The sequence below is a fragment of the Schistocerca gregaria genome, chromosome 1, assembly GCF_023897955.1.
Source record: "Schistocerca gregaria isolate iqSchGreg1 chromosome 1, iqSchGreg1.2, whole genome shotgun sequence".
Taxonomy (NCBI): Eukaryota; Metazoa; Arthropoda; class Insecta; order Orthoptera; family Acrididae; genus Schistocerca; species Schistocerca gregaria.
This window is the reverse complement of record NC_064920.1, coordinates 533,259,171-533,282,681: the sequence shown is the minus strand read 5'-3', so window position 1 is coordinate 533,282,681 and position 23,511 is coordinate 533,259,171. Positions and strand designations below refer to the sequence as shown.

Genomic DNA, 23,511 nt, shown 5'->3' with positions numbered 1-23,511 from the left:
GCCTCTGGTCCAGATAAACTAATCATTGATTGGAAATGGTTATTTTTTTTAAAAAAAATTCTTTATTTCCATGACAATACTAATAATACATGTTAACCCACCTCCTAAGATGATTAGTGTATCATAAAGTGATACATAAATTGGATTACAATGCAGCTTTTACTATTGCAGTTATCTTAGTGAGCTACAGTCTAAACTACTACAGTGTGTTAGTTTTCTACAACAGTGGGCGGTTTGATTTAACCTACTTGTTAACTGACTAATCTAGAATGACTATTACCTGCAGCGTCACAGGTTTGCCAGTAGAGTACAAACCTACTTAGAACAGCCAGGCTCCACGAGCTAAACCCGAGGAGCATGCCCCTGGCACTGGGCTGACCAAGGTGAGTAATCGCTGCCGTTTCCTAAATTAATGTCCTAAATCTAAGTCCTACAAAATACTAACTTAACCTACGTCGTATCCGGTGCTTTTGTCATAATCTTTCCAACTATGATGGAAGTCGGCCATTCCTCGCACAGGCGGTATGCGAATGGAATCTGGTCTCAATCGGTTTGATCTATGAGTTTATACCTATTCTTGGTCCCTCAGGTATTCTGCTAACACTTTCCACGATACCCCATCTGCCAGTGCATTCAAAGTGTGAAAAGTGTCTTCTTGTCTGAATAGTTGGTGTGTGTCGTTGTTCGGAAGTCTGTCTCGGAGTGTTGTCGCGACATCATTGAAGAGAGGGCACTCGAAACCACATGGTCGGGAGTTCCCTCTGCCGCGCCACAGTCACACTCGGAGGTTGCCCTTTTCCCAAACCGACATAAATATGTCGGATAGGGTCCATGTCAGTGAGAAAGTGAATGAGTCCTCGTGTAGGTTCGAAATATTTCATATCCCCACGCTCTTTTACGTCTGGTAAAAACTGGAAGGTTCTTCTCCCAGTATCTTCTTCCTCCCAAGCCCTCTGCCAAAGTTCCTCCCCTCTGTTTCATATTTCCCTCTTATCCTCCACCCTCACACCCATGATCTCTATTATTTTCTCCATGTTCCCCTTTTTGGCCCAGTACCACGCCGCTTGTTCACGTATCTTGATGTCTAACGGGCAGAGCCCCATTATGACTAAAAGAGCTCCCCCCGGAGATGTTCTGTAGGCCCCCACAGATCCCAGAATCATGCCCTTATCACTGTCATGGCGGGCACTACCCTCGTGAGCCTGTGCGCCCAGACTCCCGAGCCTTAACCCACTACTGAAGTTAGAATACTATTGTGATAAAGTTTTATGAGACGAGGCGGGAGATGAAATAAAATGGTTATGTTCGGCTACTTGCAGACCATTTCACGGACTTCACATTCCCAAACAACAGTCATGTCACAGGGGCAACAAATTGTTCGCTATTGCGTGTTCTGCCCGTGCCGTTTAATCAAATGTCGGAGCTACACGCTGCCGTCGTGATGTTTGTGGACCTCCGCGGCAGCGAGGGAAGACGGCGACCGGGTTGCGACGCTGCCCCTGGCCGTGGGGAGGGGCGCAGTTTGGCTGTGGGCGAAGTGGGTCGCGCGGGCCCGCTGCCGCCGCCGCTGGCGGTACCGTAAGCGGCCGCCACCTGCCGCGGCCCGGACGCTCAGTCCGGGACAACCGAGGCTGGCGCCCGCACCGCACCTCAGCGCCCAACGCACCGCCTCTGCAGCAGCGAGCGAGACGGCCACGGCGACAGAGAGCACGCTCCCTCACGCCGCGCGCAGCACACTGTAAGTAGCCAGGCGACCAGCGTCTCCTCCCTCGCTGCCTCGGCAGCCGTGAGTACAGATCGGCGGGTCAGTCCCTGTTTGTTGACTTTTGGAAACCTTGCGACAACGCCGGCTGTAGATAATTCTGTTGTGCCAGACATGTTTGCTATTGCGTTCAAGACGTCTTTTCAGACAGAACGCTTTGAAGCAACGCTACTCGTGTAAGAAAACAACACACTTCTTCACACACTATACCACGGAAACGACACGAGTGAACAGGTAGATTCTGTTTTTCTCTGTTTCCAAACAGGCACTGTAACAAATCGCCGTCTAATAACTAAATTACGATCACATCCAATATCTTCTCAGGTATATCACTGTCTCGGCGAATGTTTCACTGATAGCATCCAGTACGTTATACCGGACGCCGATTGCTCAACAGTACCGAAAGAATCACTGGGTATGCCACAAGTAAGCGCAATAGGACCATTATTTTTCAAAACCAACTTATTAGTAGTAAATGTACAATATTTCAACGTAATTCAGACATATTCAAGGTAAGCAGCACACTAATGTGATTTTGCTGTCGGCACATTATGTAACTTTGACGTTTAGTTAGCACAGTAACCAGCATTCAAATGGTTCAAATGGCTCTCAGCACTGTGGGACTTAACTTCTGAGGTCATCAGTCCCCTAGAACTTAGAACTACTTAAACCTAACTAACCTAAGGACATCATACACATCCATGCCCGAGGCAGGATTCTAACCTGCGACCGTAGCGGTCGCGCGGTTCCAGACTGTAGCGCCTAGAACCGCTCGGCCACTCTGGCCGGCGTAATCAGCATTACTTTCGTTTAGAGACTGGAGATACAATATCATGACTACGAGCACTCTGTTCGTCATCTTCTTCTTCTTCAGCATCTTCACTATGACCATCTTGGCTGCTTCACTGCGCTGCTGTGTTTGCATCATCAGTTTCTTCCTCAGCAAACGTGTCTGGTTCTTCTCGGTTCAGCATCTAATGTTTAAGAACACGGTCCCTAGCCCTCTTCCCCATTTCAGTGGCTGGCTGCTCAAGTCTATCAATGCCACTGGATAGCGATGAAAGGAGCACCAGCAACCTTAACTTAGGGAAGTACCAGCCATAACCATGTCGTCCACCCCCGATGCTTCATTTATATTCTTAGCCAGAGCAAATTCACTGGCTGAAGCCACCAGCGGCAGGCAAATTGCGATAACAGCATTCTAATTTCTATCTCTTCGTTTTCTTCCTCTTCCTTTCCGCCTCATATTTTCACTAGTTCCAGTGCTGAGATACATTTTGCATACTTTTGTATATATATATATATATATATATATATATATATATATATATATAATCTTTCTTTAGTAATTGTACCTGTCATGCTCGGATATGATCGCTTTTCCCCAGATAAGACCAGTAGGAGTATCTGATTTTTGAGATACCGTTGCCTACAGCAAGGTATCGTCTTCGGACTGCACAAACACTTCGCTAAAACTTCCACTTGGTGTAATGAACGATAAACTCTCTTTAAATGTGAATTAATGCAAGATAATGCTTATAAGAATGAGAAAAAACTCGTGAGCCTCTTATTTCAACAATAGTGACGTGACGAACGTCTGGAGACGGCCACCGCATGTAAATACTTCGCATAACACTAATAAGCGATATGAAACGAGACGAAAACGTAAATTCAGTAACAGGGGTGATGAATGGAAGTCTTATATTTGTTGAGAAGTTTCCAGCAAAGTGAAGTGCATCGCTAAAGGAAACTGCATGCAAACGTTACAGTGACTAATTCTGGAGCATTGCCATAGTATATGGAGTTCTTATAAATCGTCTTTGGTAAATTTTGAGAATGAGTAATAGAGGAAAACTAATGCGTCAGTTCTGATGCCACTGGCGCAAATCACGCTCAGAGATCTTGAGAATGAAACAGAGACACAAAGACAGTTATATTTTATCGATCAATACGCGAAAGAAATAGACCACAAAATCGCTAATATTGGTACAGAATACGCTGTGCCATGCACTGAACTGTGACGTCCATGGTTTATATGTAAATAGCTGTCACCCGTCGGCAACTATTAGGCCAGCCTGTTACGGAACCCATACTCTCTTAAGTACAATACTCACATGAATTTTGTAAGAAGCCTCTCTGATACACAAATTGCAGTTTCAAAGTATCCTACCAATAAATCAGTGACTGCCTTTTAATTTACCTACAGCTAAGATCCATGTGGTTGTTCCAATTCATAATCCTGAGTATTCCAAATGTTTGAACGTCGTGAGTGACCACAATTTCAGCCAAACAATATATTTTTTTACTTCTCCTGTATTGCGGAGCTTTACACTTCTCTCCCAAAGGCTAATGCCAGTCGCTGCGTCAGGCTGCTTTAATGCTTACGTTGGAGGGGATATTCCTACAGGTTTTTATCGCATAACAGTACTCATGGACGACCCTCTGCAAAAGGAAACTATAGATTGTAATTATAGTTTGTATTATTCTCTCACATTAAAGTATTGCACTCCGGCAAGAACAGTGACAAAACTCAGAACTGCAGTACTTCAGAAAACTAGACGCAGCGAATTAATTCTATAAAATTTCTATTGAAATAGTATAACCTTCCTTCAAATTTCAAGTAAGTGTTGTGGTCAGTAAATTACATTATATTTTTCGTGCACATTGGACACTTCACACGTATTTTTCGGTGACGTAAAATGAATATGCCTTTTTTCACTTGTCTCATTTTTCTTGCGGGGTTCTATATGTGATTAACGAAGTGTGACATCGACAGGACGATGACACAGCGATATAGATGGTTCAAATGGCTCTGAGCACTATGGGACTCAACTGCTGTGGTCATTAGTCCCCTAGAACTTAGAACTACTTAAACCTAACTAACCTAAGGACATCACACACAACCATGCCCGAGGCAGGATTCGAACCTGCGACCGTAGCAGTCGCGATATAGATGCTCTAATTGTATTATTTATATCGGTCTTTGATCACAAGAGTTTTTATTATCGTATGTGATAATCAATGCAGTCAGGAACGAGCATCTTCTTATCAGTCTGTGCTAATAAAATTGTGGAAAAAACTTAAATCTGGTGTCCAGGATAAACATTCTGTGGGTCGGCAGCGCTGAGTATGCAGACGTTGACCCCAACTGTATACGTCACACACAATGATTGTTCTAAAGTTTTATCGTGTAACTAATTTTCTGATTTCGTCAAACACGGTACAAATTTTATCACGTTTTTAATATGATTCTATCAGCACAGACTGATCTGAAGATAATAATTGCTGACTGAAACTGATTATCAAATAAAGTAAAATCGTGCGGTCAGAGACTGATATAAATACTACAAATCAAACCTAACATGAACAATAAGGGGGGAGGGGGGGGAAGAAAGATTAGAGTTTAACGTTCCAATGACGACGTCCTTAGAATGAGTCACAAGCTCTTATTGGCGAAGGGTGAAAAACAAAAAGGTCATATCCGTCCCAGATGAACTGTCCTAGCATTTTTCTTACGTGATCCAGCAAAACTACAGAAAACGTTAGTGTAGTTGACCGGGCAGGGATCTGAACTGACGTCCTTCTGAATGCGAGTATATTCTCGTAGCACATACCCAACGACCTCTGTAACCATTTGAATATGAGTCAACCTATTACCCTTTTCTGGTGCTTGCGCGAAATTGCTTTTGTTTCTGTGTTTGACATTCCGTCCTGACCGTTAAGACGTCCTCATACAATTGGTAAGGGTGAAAATACATGTTGTCCCAGGAGGAATGGTCAGTGTTCAGGGATATGACAGAAAATATCATTCGAAACAAAAAAGTCTAATAAACATGGTCTGTAAAATGCATGCCCTAAGACGTATGAGCACTTCATTTTCGATACTATAAAACATATCTCTTCTACTGCAGGTTCTATCCTTTCCGTATTTTGAGAAGTGGTGGTATAGATCAAAAAAAGGAAAAAAGCACCCAGCAAACATGGGCTCTAAAGTGCATCCATTAAGAGCTATGAGCCCTTGTTTATCTTCGCTGCTGTGAAACAGATATCTTCTTCAGAACAGGTGCTCATAATCTTAAGGTCGGAATTTTAGAGCCCCTTTTTTCTTGTTTTCATTCATACTGCCTCCTTCCAAAATATGGGAAGCAAAGATCTTGCCGTAGAAGAGATTTCACAGCATCGAAGATGAAGTGCATTTTGTAGCCCGTGTTTACTGGGCGTCTTTGCTTCGAATGATCGTTCCTGTTATATCCGTCGATATTGACCATTCATCCTGGGACAACATGCATATCATAATCTGCACGGGGGAATGAGAAATATGCTAAAACGAATAACGGTAAATTTGGTAGGAGTAACGACATCGTGCACAGTATAGCGAGTCGTGTATCAAGCGAGTCAAAGCGGCCAAGCGAAAATTTGAGTTGTGGACAAAGCAAAAAATACTACATTCCGAAAAGTTCTGCATCGTGATTATCGATTTTTTTTTATCTATATGCCCATTTCTTGAAAGATCCTTTGTTGTTCCACTTCTACTGAATGAAAATCTGCTGAGATTAAATCGATAGCACTTTCTCCAGTCCGATGGCTGTCACTATTCCACAGTTTTTACCCGAACTGTTATTTAATTTTTGTGGCTGATCAGCGGCACGACTATGTTAGTCGCTTCGCAGTAGAGAACCGCTTCGAGGAGTATGTGGGTCAACTTAGTCTTTAAGAGACTCAATATCTCGCTGGCAGCGGTGGCACGTTTCGCACCGCAGAAGCTGACAGCTAGCCGGACGTGCGTGAGTTGTCACGGAGAAAGCAGAGGCCACCGTTACCGAGAGATTCCGCGTCTGCAGGAAATACCACCGCCGGCTCACCGGAATTCTCTCCAAACAATAAAAAATAAAAAAAATAAAAGTTGTGATGTATCACACAGCGTATCAGCGGCAGATCGCTCAAGATATTGCATTTCCTCTTGTTCCTGTTTTTCCTTCTGTCGTCTTTGTCTCCAGTATCAGTTTTCAGCATAGCGTTCTAGATCGTTTTAAGTGAAAAATGTAATTCGTCTCATTACGCTGCCACAAAAGAAATAAGACAGCTAGACTGATTTAATAACTGTTTCTCATGGCGTATTTGTTGTTTTGTTCACCAACCTCAATGCTTGCTATACACAGTTCTCCGTTCCAATCGTTTGCCAAATCAAACCTCGTGATAATAATAACTAGATCTGCCCCTATCATTGTTTCCTCCTACCGCCCCTCAGCTACGGTTTCCATCAACTATTTACGTCTTAATATGTGCACAATCATTCTCTCTCTTCGTTTCGTTACATTCTTTATAAGATATTTTTTCCTCGTTGACTCATCTCAGGAAGCTTCATTCCTGACTCGATCAATTCATCGAATCTTTAACAGTCTGCTGCAAAACCACATTTCAAAGATTTCTGAGACTTCCATTTCTGTCTTTCCCCGTTATCCACGTTCTGGTCTCCAGGTTTATGTGTTATCAGCTGTTTCTTTTTATAGAGTGCCCAATTTACCTTGACTACTCCATAACATTTTGTCCAGAAGCACATAAAAAAATGTATCAAACAAATGTTCTTCATCTACCCGGTGGACATTAACCAAAACGACTGCCTTTCTTGTAAATTTATTCATTGCGAGGGTCTGAACAGTAGTATGTCTTTTATAAACAGAAACAGAAGAAAAATTCATGTTGGTCATTCAGTCAATTATCTTCAGTTGAAGATGTTAACGAAGGAAAGGTAGAAATGCAGCTCATTTAGGGTGTTCAAGATAAGTGTGACTGAATTACCAGTGTGCATTTTCTCTGTATTTCCATTTGTTTTCTGTCGACTCCAGCAAGTGCACGAAATAGCTTACTTCGTGCACCTGGAATGTACAAGAATGAAAGTCACTTTTGTTTTACGTTTTTAATTGCGTTATGTTTACGTTAATGGTATTCTGTGATACGTTTGTGAACAGTTCTTGAGGTTAAAATGGATTACAGAATTAAAGACGTAGGGTGCTATTTACAAAAGACGTACTGCTGTTCAAAGCTTCGTAACGATTAATGTTACAACAAAGGCAGTCTTGCTGGTTAATGCTAATAATACTTGCTTGATACATTTTTCTTTTTTTATCTTGCTTCTGGACACAACGTTATTTGGGTTGGTCAATATAAATGGGATATACCACACATTTCAATTCTCGCGAAGCAAAATTATCCACTTGTTTAAGAGTATGTTGGCATTAGGTGTCCAGCATGCCCCCCTGCTGAGTTTTCTTTCTGTTTAGTGAGTACTACAGCCATGAATAAACTCTCGCACCAATTAATGAAGCACTCGATACTATTGTCGTACGTTTCCGGCGATTATTGCCTTGTCGCCCGCGAAACATATCATGATAATTTTTCATATCACTCCCATAGAGCGTTTTCTCCTCATTACCTCTTCTATATACAAATTAAATATCAGCGTCGGTAATGAGAAGTTCTGGTTTTGAACTGATTCTGAACTTTTTTATCATTCTGCAGTGTGCTTCGTATGAAGAGAATCCTGTAGTTGACATTGCAGCTCGAATGAAATTACTCTGTGATTGACAGATTGCTTTGGCGTGAAAGCGGGAGGGCGGGAGAGGAGAGGGGTAGAGTTGCCGACGTAAAGTCAGCTATGCTTTACAAGACTCTGCATGTATCTACAAAATAGGCAGCACGGCGATCACATGGCGCTTGAGAAAGAACTACGGTTGGCTTGCGGATGGTCTCTGCCACTCGACTCGCTGAGGCGTCAGTAACAAAATTATTTTAATCGAAGTATATCCTGTGTAAGAGTGGAAAATATTTTTCTCCATTTCATATTATCACAAGTCTTACCAAAATTTAGACCTTGCGAATACAATGTATGTTGCCGAATTACTGTGTAGCTTTGCTGTGACAAATTTCAACTTCCTCCGCCAGCACCGAGACAGAGAAGATATTTACTATAGACGTGTTCTTGTACTGCGTAAAAAATATTTTATACTTAGAAATTATATTCAGTTAGTGCTAGCCACCTCCAAAGAGGGCGTTTGTTCCTTCCTAGTATCCTCAGTAATGCTATTAGGAGCTCCGTCATTTTTGTCTTCTGGCGGAAAGCAGAAATATGTATGCAGCAATGTGTTCGTTCACTGCATCTGTTCTGATGGATTGTGATGAAACTTCTCACAGCCTGAGAGCACGCTTCACGGTCGGACAGCAGTCATATAGTTCCTTAATAATGCAAGCAACATCGTTTTTTATGTCTAAGGTGCATTCTAAATGATCGCTTTATACAACCTTCTTTCCAGATTTCCTAACCCTGCTATGAGCTAATCAATACGTACTCCGTATAATTGTTCGTTTCCTTATTCATTCCTCTTTCTTTTCGGTTGACGATACCTTTTTAATTCCATTTTCCAAATGATTTTGCTTCTCAAAAATAGTGTTATTCAGAGACTTACAGCGTTTTTCTGTAACATACTAGCGGTCTTCAATAGTTTCCGAAATGTTAATACTTAAAATTACGCGAAGGGGAAAGATTCGCAGACCCATCATTAATAACGGTGTGGTCTGCTTTAAATCATTCTGTCTGTATAATTTCCTAAGTTTTCTGCAACAAAAAATCCAACTCTGCAAAAAACTGTGTTGCTTTGGTGGTAAATAATGTGGCAGAACTAGTTCTAGCTAACAGATGGACATAAGCAGATAAGGTACTTTTTTGTCGTAGATTTATCCCACAAATCAAATCCTCCTCTTTGCTTCAGTAAAAGGTTTAGTAATGAGTTATAGCCGCCGATCGTACAATGAACAATCTGCAGCCTTTTCCATGTTCGAATCGACGTTGATATATTTACCCACAGAAACACATAACACGTACTAAGACTTGAGAAAGAATCCGGCTCTGATAATGTGTGTTTTACTCTTCGAGAATAAAAGTAAATAAATTGTTCACACCCTGTCCAAGCATTTCGAAATTGCATCGATTAGTTTACCTCCGCGTCAATAAAGCTCCTTATCTAACGATAAGAATTCTAAAACACCGAGTGAATGTCTACTATATATTCAGCGTCTACTCGGACTATCGCTCAACATTTATTCATTCAACTTTAGTGCTCCTCGCTGTTGTGTATTAAATTGTATCCATATGTACATGAGCTTTGTAACTTACGCAGCAAACACACTTGAAAATTCTGCTAATGCAGCTGCCTGAAGCGATTAATGAAATGATAGTAAAAGAGAATCCGACACAGAAATTCCCCTCTGTTGGGACAGTTTAATGTCATCTAATGCACGTTATGCACTAGAAATACGCTTCGGGCCTCTGCAGATATTCCGTTGCCTGCTGCAAAGTTCCCTAACACGCAGTGCATAGTTTGCTGTCTTGTTTTTCGATGCTCTGCGTCGATGTCAGCATACACTTGCTGCAAGATCGCCGGCGGCTCGGTTGCGAAGCGAACGGGTTCTTTGAACCTTCACTGGAAGGTCATGAATAATGCAAACTGGCTGCGGCTTTCTTGGCTGTAATCCTCCCGATTCCTTATCCGCAGAAATGGCACCGCCTTGAACGGCGCTTTGAGTATGGCAGAAACCTTTACGGACACATTTAAAACTTTAAAGTTATTCTTGTCCTTATGAGTATGTCGTCAGTCTGAGGTGCAGTGCGTGGTAGAGAACGTTGTACGTATCAAGATTGCTTTCACTGCAAGAGAAGTGAGAGAAAAATAGCTTGTGCCTATACAGTTAACGTAACTGGGGTTTCTTTATTGAGGACGCAGACGAAAGACTGCGCTTTATTCGCCGGCAGCAATGGGAGCCGCACTCTGAATATCAGTGATGTTGCTTGTGGCCGCATGTCTCGCACGTAAACAAATCCGAGTGCCTTTTCAGAAATACTTTTTCTTATGGTCATATTTTTCGATATATTCATTCTGTACAGGCCACATGCTTGTACAAAGAGTGGTTTAGAAAAAATGTTGTTTACATAAGCTTTCACGTTCGAAACCGGACGCGATGGTTCAGTGGTAAGAGAGTGTGAAACACAGTGAACTCCAACGACAACAAATTCTACACTGTGTACGAAATCGTTGTCATGTGAACTAGATCATGCTGGATACTGAAGATGACAGTTGCCGGGCGTAGTGGCCGAGCGGTTATAGCCGCTACAGTCAGGAACCGCGCGACCGCTACGGTTGCAGGTTAGAATCCTGCCTCAAGCATGGATGTGTGTGATGTCCTTGGTTAGTTAGGTTTAAGTAGTTCTAAGTTCTACGGGACTGATGACCTCAGAAGTTAAGTCCCATAGTGCTCAGAGCCATTTGAACCATTTGAAGATAATAGCTACATCTAAAGTGTGACGATATGAATAGAGCTGTCCACATTAAGTATATCCCAGAAACAAAGTACGTGGATTGTGAAAGTGGGCAAGACCTGACACTACTCAGTCAATAAATAATTAATAGCTTAGGTGCCAACAATTAAAAATGTCTTTTGTTCAGAAAATTTTTCAATGTTCACAATTCCTTGGTGTTGCGTTTCACCCATGAATCATGATTTGGGAATTTGGGAATTCTTCTTCGATGGCCCGACGGAGTCTCGGGAAGATGCTGATGTAAGACGACGTCTAACGCACCATTATGGTTCGATATGAATTGATGGAGCAGAGCCTGTGCCTTGCCCTCAGATATCACCTGCTCTCAGTCACCTGGATTTTTCTGCCTTGGGTCGTCTCAGAAGTGGAATGAACAGCACGCATTGGCACAGTTAAACAACTAGAGTAGCTAACTGCACATTCTTGAGATGTGCCCTTATTCATGAAATTGTGACCATAACACATGTTTATGTAGCAGAGGTAATACATAAGCCGACCCCACAAACAAAATATTCACTGTGGAACTCATAAAAAGTTGTTCCATGAAAAGAAATGAAGGAGTTTCTTGGTGTAATACTGAACATGGCTCTCGAATTAGATGACTGTTTTATTGGATATACCGAACCGAGGTCCTCAAGGCTGTTTTCTCATCTGTTCGGTTTTCTTTTTCATATGTTCATTAACTTTATTCCCCATGCAAAATGAATAACAGCTGGAGAGAACGCAGTTGACAAAAAAATTGTTCAGCTATACGAACGTCCTTAATGCTGAGCTACCAGACAGCTCCTCTGGAGGAGCGAGCAGCTGCACGGTCACAGGTCCGTTAGCTGACCAGCGCCTGCAGCCGGAGAGTTGAACGCTCGGTAGGGACAGCAGCCTTGGCCCTGTGGCGGCAAGGCCGGCGCGCCGCTCGGTGAGTCGTCCTTGGCCGCAGAGAGTTCCGTGACGTACCGGCCGCTGCCTGACCACCGACACGCTGCCTGGGCCACCTGCTTCCCAAGCGCACCAGTTTCCCGATGACAGAAAAAGCCGACTAAACAGCAGTGGAATTTCCTGTCAAATGATAAAGCTTTTATTAGTGCCTTTTAAGTACATAAGACCAATTCCCGATTAACTGACAGCTTGTTTATTTAAGTTCCATTAGCTCCTTTTTTCTATGGCTATACATCAGATACGTGAGAAACGGACACCACATACATAATTAAGGCGAGGACGGCCAATAACCCCTTCAGGACGCAGCTGCACATCAAGCCCGAACTCTTGCGGGAATCGGCGAGATGCCGCGAGTAATGAGGTTAATGGCAAGGGCGCTACAGAAGAAGCGTGCAGTACTAGTTGAAAATTTGAGTCTGTCGGGGGGCGTGCTAGAGTAGTGTCCATACGGTTGTTGTGACCGCTGTGTCCGGATGGAGTAGTGGTCAGTGCACCTGCCTAATAAGCTGGAGACACCAGTTCGAATCCCAATCCGGCACAAATATATAAATCGATGTCCACTGGCATCAAAAGTCTCTAATTCCTTTGTGACATAATTCTGATGTTTCTGTATTATATCTTTCTTTTAGAGTTAGTGTCCCATCGTCATGTTAAAAATAACTTTTGGGCGCACGTGTTTCTCTAGATTTTAATGTTCTTTTTTCACACTTCCAATTTTTGTAACGAAATAATAACCAACCATTTTCATAAAAGAAATTTAATTTCCTTACCGGTTTCAGAAGTGCCCGAAACCGGTGAAGATATTAAACTTCTTTCTTGCAAGTAGTTGCTTATTATTTCTTTACTTACAACTACAGTTGCTGAGGATGGATAAAATACGAAACTTATGATTTTGCATGGCACATATGTGCCGCGACAGAATTGTGCTTGCCTATCCTGTAGGATCCAGGCTGTACTTTCTCGAGATCTGCGTGTACATTTCATCAAGTATGCTGGAGTTTTCTTAAGTGTGTTTTCTTCAACGTATTCATTGTACGTGTTTACTAACTACAGCATTATCGACTACTGTGGTTTAAGAAAAAAACGCTCTAAATGAAAATGCTAAATGTAGGTCTATAAACTGAAATGTCGAGAATAGATTATCCTGAACTGAACGTGATAACCAAACACAGATTCGGCATGGCTAAACATCCCTAACGGTACCTTCCAGAGCCTCATCGACATTTTTCCTGTACTTATGACAGCAGCCTAAGCAGCAAAAGGTGGTTAATCAGGCTTTTGGCAAGTGGTCACACTAATGTCATTGGACACCGCAAATGAATCGGTAATTAGAATTTTGCAATATAATCACCTTACGCCAGGGAGTATGTTCTTGATATCCACTAGCGAGTTACCATCAGCGTACTACCTCAGCCTGAAGGCAATGCACAGAAACTTGGCCTTCTCCTAAGGACACTGGTGCACAGTATGGGAATCCGGAACTGTGCGTCATCTCGTTCCGTTAGTGTACCACGCTAGAGAGACGCCGGCATGTGGTCCACGGAGTGTAGAAATGCGCTCTTCCTTTTGGCCGCCCTCATTGCGTCCGGAGCGCTGACAGGCCGTGGCTGCTTCTCCGCGGGGAGCCAATTGTTTCGAGCTTACGGGTCAGCCGAGACGCCTTTGTCTGGCGGAGGAATTCCGGGCCCTCACCGTTACCACAGGCAAGTGGAGCACGCGCCCGGGTGGCCGTGTGCGGCCTTTCGCAAGCCATCTCTTTCGACCATCTAACTCTTTATTTGGTCGTCGGCACACATAGCACTGCTGTGAAAAAACAGTATTTGAATAAGTGTTTTGATGCACCATTTACTGAAAACCAAGCAATTTTTCTGAACATTTTATTTATTTTTTCTTTTGATGTCTCATATCTGTTGGGTTTGATGGTGGCGTTAGTATCAACAAGCAAACAGCACTATTTCTGCTCTCTCAATGTAGAATGGAAAGTCGTTTTATGCTGTCCCACCACTGTTGAGCTTGATTGTAATACTTGTATCATACCATCAAGCGAAGAGCAATGAGAGCGCCCTCTAATACTGAACCGTGTTGGAAACCAGTAACAAGGTGTCAGTAGTCAGACCCACAGGATTTCCTAATGGCGACCCAAGAGGCAATCGACTATATATTATCTAAGCTGGACGTTTGTTTGTGATTGCTCTTCTGTGAGAGTAAATTTACAATTGGTGGTGTCCTTATATACATAATGTTATTTATTGTTCTGTTTATACAATGTTATTTTTTTAAATCGTGTTGTTTCTGTAATTTTTACTGTGATGTTATAAGCCATACGCTAAATAAATAAATAAAATAAGGAGTCAGAAGAAGATTCATCGTGAAAACTGTACGACTTATCTACGCCTGCATATGCATACGGTTCTGAACTAGAATCGGAAATTACATTGCAGGTTTTCTCAAATCTTTGAGATCAGCAACACTTCCTCTATGTGTAAGTGTTGATTTTTGCATTAAATCATCAGAAAATAGGTTTACTTCGCATTCTTTTATCTATTAAAATCATATGGAATAACTTGACACAGACAGGCACGAAGTATTCATCGCACAAAAACGTGCTGTAAGGGTGATAACCGGTCTCTGTCCTTATTCTGATGTAGGATATTGTTTAAAATACTCTACATAATAACCACAGCAACACAATACATAGTTGTCGAGGGTCACACACAATTTTAAAATAATAGCAGCATCCATATAAACGTAAAATTAGGAACAAAAATAGCATTCACTGGCACAATTTAAGCTTATTCTGGCACAGAAAAGAGCAGAGTATGCAGCCATAAAAGTATTTGATCAACTGACTCGTGAATTAGAGGTAATGCAGCTTGTTTTGAAATAAAGTCTAAATCATTTCTACTCAACAAATGACTTTCTGAATACGTCCGCTCGCGCTGATTCCCGCCCTCACCATCAGTTCGCCACCGTAGTGTTTGGGTATTTATCCCACAGACAAGGTGTTACAGGTTACTGGTCCTGTCCGGAGCATAGAGCCGTTTGCCTGACTTGGTAACTTCGCAATAAATCACAAGCTGTCATTGAACAAGGCGCACCTACATTCGGTGTGCTCCAAGTCCACAATGTTCTGCCGCTCGGTGAGTCCTACAGTCAAATATTAATGGAATTACCTACTATGTACGGTGAGGCGCCTAACCTTTTCGTCTCAAATAACTTCGCCTCGCTAAAGATATTTGTAATCTCTTTCCATCCAGACGAACAGTGACCTGAGCGTTTTCGCAACTGAACTTATCATCGAGATACAGACATTATTTTTCACATGGAATTATGGTACTTTTTGGAGCCAGAATAGCTTATTTGTATGAGACAAATTCAGTAATATAAATATTGTAAATGTGATAAGAGATTGTGGATTAAAATTAAGTGAATGATGGAATTTTTTGTGCTGTTATTGAGGCTGATTGTATGAAGTTCACCACACTCTCCCCGCAAAAAAGTGCCCCCGAGGTACGCGATACGTGACGTTTACGCTTCTTCCGACGGAAACCTGCGCCGTCGAGATAATAGATTCTTCACCATTTCTGTGTTGGCCCTTGGAGGAGATGACTGCAGCGCAGGGAACCACTGACTACGTAGACTGAAGTTTCATACCTCAGTATGTCTAACGCTGAAGCATGACTTCGGGTCTCAACGGATGAAGAATGGAGGCCTAAACTTCCGAATTGGTCTGCCTCCTCTGTTCCTAATAAACCATCCAACTGTATTTTCCCTATGTAAGTGCAGTCTTACCCGTCTCCTACCACCTAAATTTTGCCTCTTGCCCATCCTAGTAGTCATCCCACATACTTTCTCGTACTAATTCTTCTCCAGTCCCCTCTGTCTCGCAATCCTTAACCGAAAAAGTGTTACCAAGACTCTACAGTACCACCACATTTAAAAATTTTAAGACCATATACATCACCAACATCTTATTAAGCTTCAGATCACCGTTTTTATTCACATCAACGTATTTTTAATTTCCGGTTTGAATTGGATATATTTTGAAGTACCACTAACTAGTTTTCGAGCCACTGCAGGCCCAACACCAGGCGGAGGCATTACAGGTACAGGAGAAACATATTCGTAGATGCGAATACGGGCAACTTCCAACATTAGAATGACATGACGATATTAAAAATTTGTGTCGAACCACGACGCGAGGCCGAATCTCGCTAATCGCGAAGGGTCGCCGTAACAACTTAGGCTCCCAAGCACACTACACGGACAGAGTCAAATTTCCATATGTCGTCGTCCATCTGCCATTAATCTGCACTCGTGCATTTGCTGTAATTCCCGTACAGGGAAGACATTTAATCGAAAGTCGCTAGCCTGGTATCAGCGAATAAATACGATACTTCAATGCCTGTGTTTATAAGAAGTACGTGGCAATGTTCCTTCCGACATTCATGCATACCAGGCTAGCGACTCACGATTCAGTCTCTCCCCTGCATGTGAATTAGAGTAAGTGAACAAGCGCAGGTTAATGACATTTGGACGACAACTTGTGGAATTATGAGTCTGGCCGTGAAGCGTGTACGGACAGCCTAAACTATTAAGGCGATCGCTCGTGAAAAGCGGCAAACCAGGGTTCGAGTCCAGGTCCGACACAAATTTTCTGTGTCGTCATTCTGTTCTACCCTTCGAGGATGCCCATATTCGCAGCTGTGAATACATTTCCAGTATTTCATAAAGGCTACAGTTGCCGCATGCATGTCCAAAGAAACATTGCATCGTACTTCTTACAAACAGAGGGGCTGCTATATCTTATTACAGGAACATTATTTTGTGGACCATGTGCAGGTTGACGCTGGTGTTTTGGTGACTGCATTGTATCTTGATATCCATGACAATTTCATTCCTATAACGTACGCATTATGCGTAAGTTGAATAAAATGTACCTTATCGGAATGAATTTGTCATCGATACCAAGATGCAATGCAATCGCCACGGTTCTAACGCCTAGCTGCACATGGCTCACAAAGCAATGTTCCTGTAACACGTCTACCTGATGATGATGCAGTGTTTCGAAAACTAGTTAGCGGTAAAATAAATCATAACAAACTCATCAAGCGACTGGTTGCATATCATCCGTAGACAAACAATCAATTTCAATAGCAGTTGCAGCATGTCATCTGCAAAGGATAAGTATGTTTTTAATTACTTTAGTCAAAGGTAGATACGAGCCCGCCTTCCTACTCGAGAACTGTGCATGACAGATAAACAAAAAATATGCTTTCTTGCAAATCTAAAACGGAAAAATAAATAGTTGAGGATCAATGGTTAATACCAGTCCAAAACAGTTTCTGACGAAAACAGAATGATTTTCAGATTATAGTACGAGACAAACTTCCATCACACTTCTGTCCTGTCCCAGAGGAGAGGGCAGGTTCTAAATGGCCACTTACGATCATCGTGAGGTCGACTCGAATGTTTCGTAAATAAGAATGCATCGTCATTGGAGGACAAACGTTTGTGACGTCGGGAAATGAAAAGGGCCGTAGAAGACATCGCGCGACGCTGATCTTGTTACCTTTCTCTCTATTCATTGTACAGCCGCGTGTGCAACTATTTACTCCTGAATAAAACATGGCCGGCTCCGCATGCTTGTAAGAGCAGCCACATGTTTTATTCAAGAGAACACCTCTCCACAGAACGTTTGTAACGAATGGAAACATTCGCGAACACACGGGCGAATCCGCTTCCAGCGGCAGCCTCTTTAAACCAAAAGAGACATACGATTTTCTTTCAAACGTAGAAAAAAAGTTGTATAGGTGCCTAAGGTCTCGTTGTTTCACAATACTGTTTACTTACATGAAGGCTTTCTCAAAGGCTTGTGTTATGAGAAGTGAAGTGAAGTGATTGTTGTTGATTTAGTCTCGAATCAAAAAATGGTTCAAATGGCTCTGAGCACTATGCGACTTAACTTCTGAGGTTATCAGTCGCCTAGAACTTAAAACTAATTAAACCTAACTAACCTAAGGACATCACACACATCCATGCCCGAGGCAGGATTCGAACCTGCTTCCGTAGCGGTTGCTCGGTTCCAGACTGTAGAGGCTAGAACCGCACGGCCATTCCGGCCGGCAGTCTCGAATCCGAACACTGGTTCCGGTGCAAGTACTTTCATCTGTGCATTACCACCACAACTGAAATATGTTAGAACCTGTTTAGTGTGTCTCTTCCTACAATTTTAACCGCGCACCTTGAACGCCTCGCAGTCCAACCCCACACACTTCCCTTCATTATCAAATTCATTATTTCCTGAGCCATGTGGGTGCAGCCCACCAACCAAAGACTTCTTCTAGTCAAATTGTGCCATAAAGCTCTCTTTCCTCCTTTTCAGTTCAGTACTACTTTATTACTTACTCGATCTATACGATTAATCTTCATCATTCTTCCGTAGCACCACATTACGAGGGTATCTATTCTCTTCTTGCTGGACTTTTTCGGATTTCCTTCCAAACCCTCTAAGTCGTGCAGCTTGGCTAAAGCCGAAACACCATCTACCATTTATTCCGAACAGCGGGCCGTAGCGCCATGTGGCGATCTGAGACAGCGCTTACACCGTTTGTGAAGCACATTGTATCGCCCGGCTAGTTTTCTCTAGTGTTTCGGCACATATGCTGGTGTGCGAAACGTAAGGATGACAGCAAGTTTGACATGTTGTGGCATTGCCGAACAACATAGCCCACTAAAACTTGAAAGATACGTAGAAAGAACTGTTACAGTATAGTGCAGAAGGTAACTAAATGAAATACGCAATAGACGAATAGAAATTCAAAAACATTAATTATGCTGACGTCACCGTCATTCGTGATCGACAGTTCTGGGCGTACCCTCATATGACGAGAAATGTAAACACGTTATGCACCCAGAAACAATGACGGACAAATAGTTTAGGTGGCCTCATTGCTATGGTGTGGCAAGGCATAATGTTGCATGGATGTACTGACCTCCTAAGCTTCGAACACGGCACACTCACCGGTCAGCTTTATTGTGACACTGTACATGTTTCCCAAGTACGTCTTTTCAGGGGCTCGTTCGGCACAGACATCATTTTTGTGGGTGACAACCCGCGACCCCATCCAACAGCGCAGATGGGGGAGTTCTTCGGTTGAGAGGGTGTTCGGTGGCTAGACTGGCCTGCCCATGTCCCCAAGTCAAATCCCATCGAAGATGTAGGATCCGTCGGAGAGACGTATAGCAACACGTCTGCATGCACCAACGAGCTTTCTGCAATTGTGAATGGAGCTGGTAGAGGAATGGAACTCCTTGCCACAAGAGCTCGCTACCAAGCTTGTGGTCAGCATAGGAGCGCCTTGCAGATCATGAAATGCCGTCCCTGGTGATCACATATATATTAAAAACCATGTCTCACCTTTCGTAATGTCCGGGGCACCATTATGAATTGCAGTGACTTCCTTGTAATTATAATACTTGAATAAAAGTGTCGTTTCTGTTCGTGTCATGCGTATTTCTTTCATTTATTTTTAGTACTGTATCGTGCTGTAGTGTAACAATTTTTGCTACAGTATGCACGATTGAAGATTCATTGGGCTACATTAATTTGCAGCGACATATGATGAAAAGTTAGTTTCGTCCTTAAATTTTGCAACCAGTGTATTTGCTATTTCGTTAATGTAATGTTCAGGTGGAACAAGCACAAACAAAAAATTGCTGTATCACGCGTTTCATGAGACGCCCATTGTCAATGGAAAACGTCAGTATATTTCTCCTTACAAACAAAAGATTTTTTAAAGTGGAATTTCATATCGCTACTCGTTAGACAGGACACAAACTAGCTCTACAGCCGCAGGTGTCATTAGGTGCAGTGAATTTTATATTCACTGCACCTAATGACCGGAGGACCTACCTGTGACATTTTATAGAGAGTGTGGGGAGGAAAGTTCTGGTTCGACCGATTGTTGTACATTGATCACGAGTCTGTGACAATTACCTCGTAGGATCAGTAGAAATGATAGACAAGATGCAAAGAAGAGCGGCGCGTTTCTTCACGGTATCGTTGGATCAGCAAACTCGAGCGTCAGATGCTACAAGAGAGACGTTGTGCGCCATGGAGATGTATACTGTTGAAATTTCAAGATCGTACGTTCCAAGAAGGTCGGCTAACGTGTTACTCCCTCCCACATACGTCTCGCGAAATGATCACGATGAGGAAATTAGAGAAATTAGACGTCTCACGGATCTTTACCAACAATAGTTCTCACCACGAGCCATTCGTGAGTGGGACAACAAAAGGGAGGGAAAGGTAGTGGTACCAGAAATACCCTCCCCCACACAATGTGAAGTGGCTTGCCGAATATAGATGCAGATGTACAGGGTGGTAAGATATAGTCTGGAAAGGTTATGAGGGTGCTGCGGAGTAAGTTATGCTGAAAACAATTGTTAAGAAAAAAATCTGATGCGTTGCGCCGTTGACAAGTTAATCCGCATTGAAGTTAGGCAATCAGGCCGTTTCGTACGCGTATTCAAGCGGCCTGCCAGATACAATTAGTTTCAGTTCTTCTCATTAGGACAGGTGACAGCGCACGAGGCTGCTCAGCCTTACTATCGCCCCACGTCCAATTTCCGTATCGCTCTCGTGTTCACTTTTAGGAAATCAAGAACGCGTTTGGCGACACAGTCTCTGGCAGGCGGCTTGAATCTGCGCACGCTGCAGCCTGATTAGCAAAGCTGATTAACTCGGGAACAGTGCAACGTATCGATTTTTTTTTTTTTTTTTGAGACAGTTATATGTCGGTACAACCTACCTTGCAACACCCTTACAAGCTTCTCAGACTGCTTTTGACCATCCTGTAGATGCCGCAGCCCGTCAGATTGCCCGCTAGATACAGGACACACAGTACGGGCCACCTCGCGCCGTAAAGTGCCGTGAACCTTGACACTGTACGCGGCCAGTGACGCCGGAGTGACGCTCTTGACTGCATTCCTGTTCCTCGACGCAGAGGTCACGGCTGTCTTTTGGCGGAGAAAGCTGGCCTGCGTGGCCGCGCCGCCCACGTGCGTGCCGCGGGGCGTGGGCCCAGCAGAGAGCCGGCGCCAAAACCAGTCCGCCGGGTAACTGTGCCGACAATGCACAGCTGGACGCCGTGCTGTGCAGGCAGGCGGCCGGGCCAGCCTACATTCCAGTGGGCGGCCGCTGGCCTCGCTCACGGACTGGCAACAACAATAAACACGCATTTGTTTGTGTGGCTTTCGTTTCAAAATGGTTCAAATGGCTCTGACCACTATGGGCCTCAACTTCTGAGGTCATTAGTCCCCTAGAACCTAGAACTAAAACCTACCTAACCTAAGGACGTCACATACATCCATGCCCGAGGCAGAATTTGAACCTGCGACCGTAGCAGGCTTTCGTTTCAGTCGCAGTACCACCGGTAATGAACTGTGTGTTATGGCGCTTAAACACATTTCTTGTTTATATTGTGACAGACATAACAGTAAATCCTACTCAACTAGCCGCTCTTTTCATAAATCGAAGATCGATCACGACTATTCGACCTGTTCCAAACCGATTGCTTCAGACCAAAACTGCTTTGTAAACTGTAGCGTCTTTAGGAAGCAAGAGAGAGAGTGTTGTTACAGCTGACCTGTATGCTCATTCAACAACACAATACGTCGATTAATATCGTTCTTTACTTACATGAGCTGGATACTTAACTAGAACAGAGTCCATTTGTAGTGGTACAAGCTCCTCAGTAACAGTCCTCTTGCAGACTGTCGTAAACTCCATCGGTAATCTTGCTATTACAAACTTCAGTCTCGCTATAACCACTAATCTGGTCGCTATGAACTGTCGTAGCCTGGTACTAAGCAAGGGCGCTCTGCGAATATACTGACAGACGCGACACAAGAATAAGTGAGTCAGTGACGCCCGCCGGTCAGCGGCAGCGGCCTAAATACATACATCAAAAAAAGTTTCGCATCACCTCGCTTCCGAGAGTTCCGGAATCTATACAGAAAATTCGAATTGAGATCAACACAAACATATCCGCCCTATTTATTGCTCATGAAAACCACACACTGTATGTTTTACCTTCAGATCGAGTGATCCAGACTGCTGTACACACCGGTAACTCTAACACCCAGAAGCACGTCCTCTTGCATTGATGCATGCCTTTATTCGTCGTGGCATACTATCCACAAGTTCCTCAACGCACTGTTGGTCCAGATTATCCCACTTCTCAACGGCGATTCGGCGTAGATCCTTCAAAGTGGTTGGTAGGTCACGTCGTTCATAAACAGCCCTTTTCCATCTATCCCAGACACGTTTGATAGGGTTCATGTCTGGAGAACATGCTGGCTACTCTAGTCGGTTATCCTGAAGGAAGTCATTCACAAGATGTGCACGATGGGGCCGCGAACTGTGCCCATGAAGAAGAATGCCTCGCCATTATGCTGCCGATATGGTTGCACTATCGGTCGGAGGATGGCATTCACGTATCGTACAGCCGTTACGGCGCCTTCCGTGACCGCTAGCGACGTGCGTCGGCCCCACATAATGCCAATCCAAAACAGCAGGGGACCTCCATCTTGCTGCACTCGCTGGACAGTGTGTCCAAGGCGTTCAGCCTCACTGGGTTGCCTCCAAACACGTCTGTCTGGTTCACGTCATATGCGACACTCATCGGTGTACAGAACGTCATGCCAGCCCTGAGCGGTCTATCCGGCATGTTGTTGGGCCCATTTCTACCGCCCTGCATGGTGTCGTGGTTGCAAAGATGGACCTCGCCTTGGAGGTCGGGAGTGTAGTTGCGCATCATGCCTCCGACTGCGCACAGTTTTTTTTAGTCGTAACGCGATGCCATGTGGCTGCACGAAAAACATTATTCAACATGGTGGCGTTGCTGTCAGGATTCTTCCGAGCCTTAGGTAGTGGTCATCCACTGCAGTAGTAGACCTAGGTCAGCCTGAGCGAGGCATGTCATCGACAGTTCCTGTCTCTCTGTGTCTCCTCCATGTCCGAACAACATCGCTTTGGTTCACTCCGAAACGCTTGGACACTTCCCCCGTTGAGAGTTCTTCCTGTCAGAAAGTAACAGTACTGACGGATCGAACCGCGGTATTGACCGTCTAGGCATGGTCGAACTACTGACAAAATGGGCCGTGTACCTCCTTCCTGGTGGAATGACTGGAACCGATAGGCTGTCGGACCCACTCCGTGTAATGGGCGCTGCTCATGCACGGTTGTTTACGTCTTTGGGCGGGTTTAGTGACATCTCTGAGCAGTCAGAGGGGCTGTGTCTGTAATACATTATCCACAGTTAACGTCTGTCTTCAGGAGTTCTGGGAACCGGGGTGATGCAAAACTTTATTTTGATGTGTGTACATGATGTCGAGAAGGCGTTGTCGGTGTTGCTTGTCAATGTGTCTTTGGTCTCTCTCG

The 23,511-nt window shown here is 43.7% G+C and overlaps 1 protein-coding gene across 1 annotated transcript in view; it reads left to right on the top strand.

Annotated features, from left to right (window-relative positions):
• The first annotated feature begins 1,605 nt into the window (after positions 1 to 1,605).
• The window catches only part of LOC126355228 (proteoglycan 4-like), a 111,258-nt gene continuing 89,352 nt past the window's right edge, over positions 1,606 to 23,511 (top strand). The window contains exon 1 of the mRNA XM_050005505.1: positions 1,606 to 1,738. The gene's annotated coding sequence lies outside the window, so the exon portion shown is untranslated. The remainder of the gene's footprint in view (positions 1,739 to 23,511) is intronic.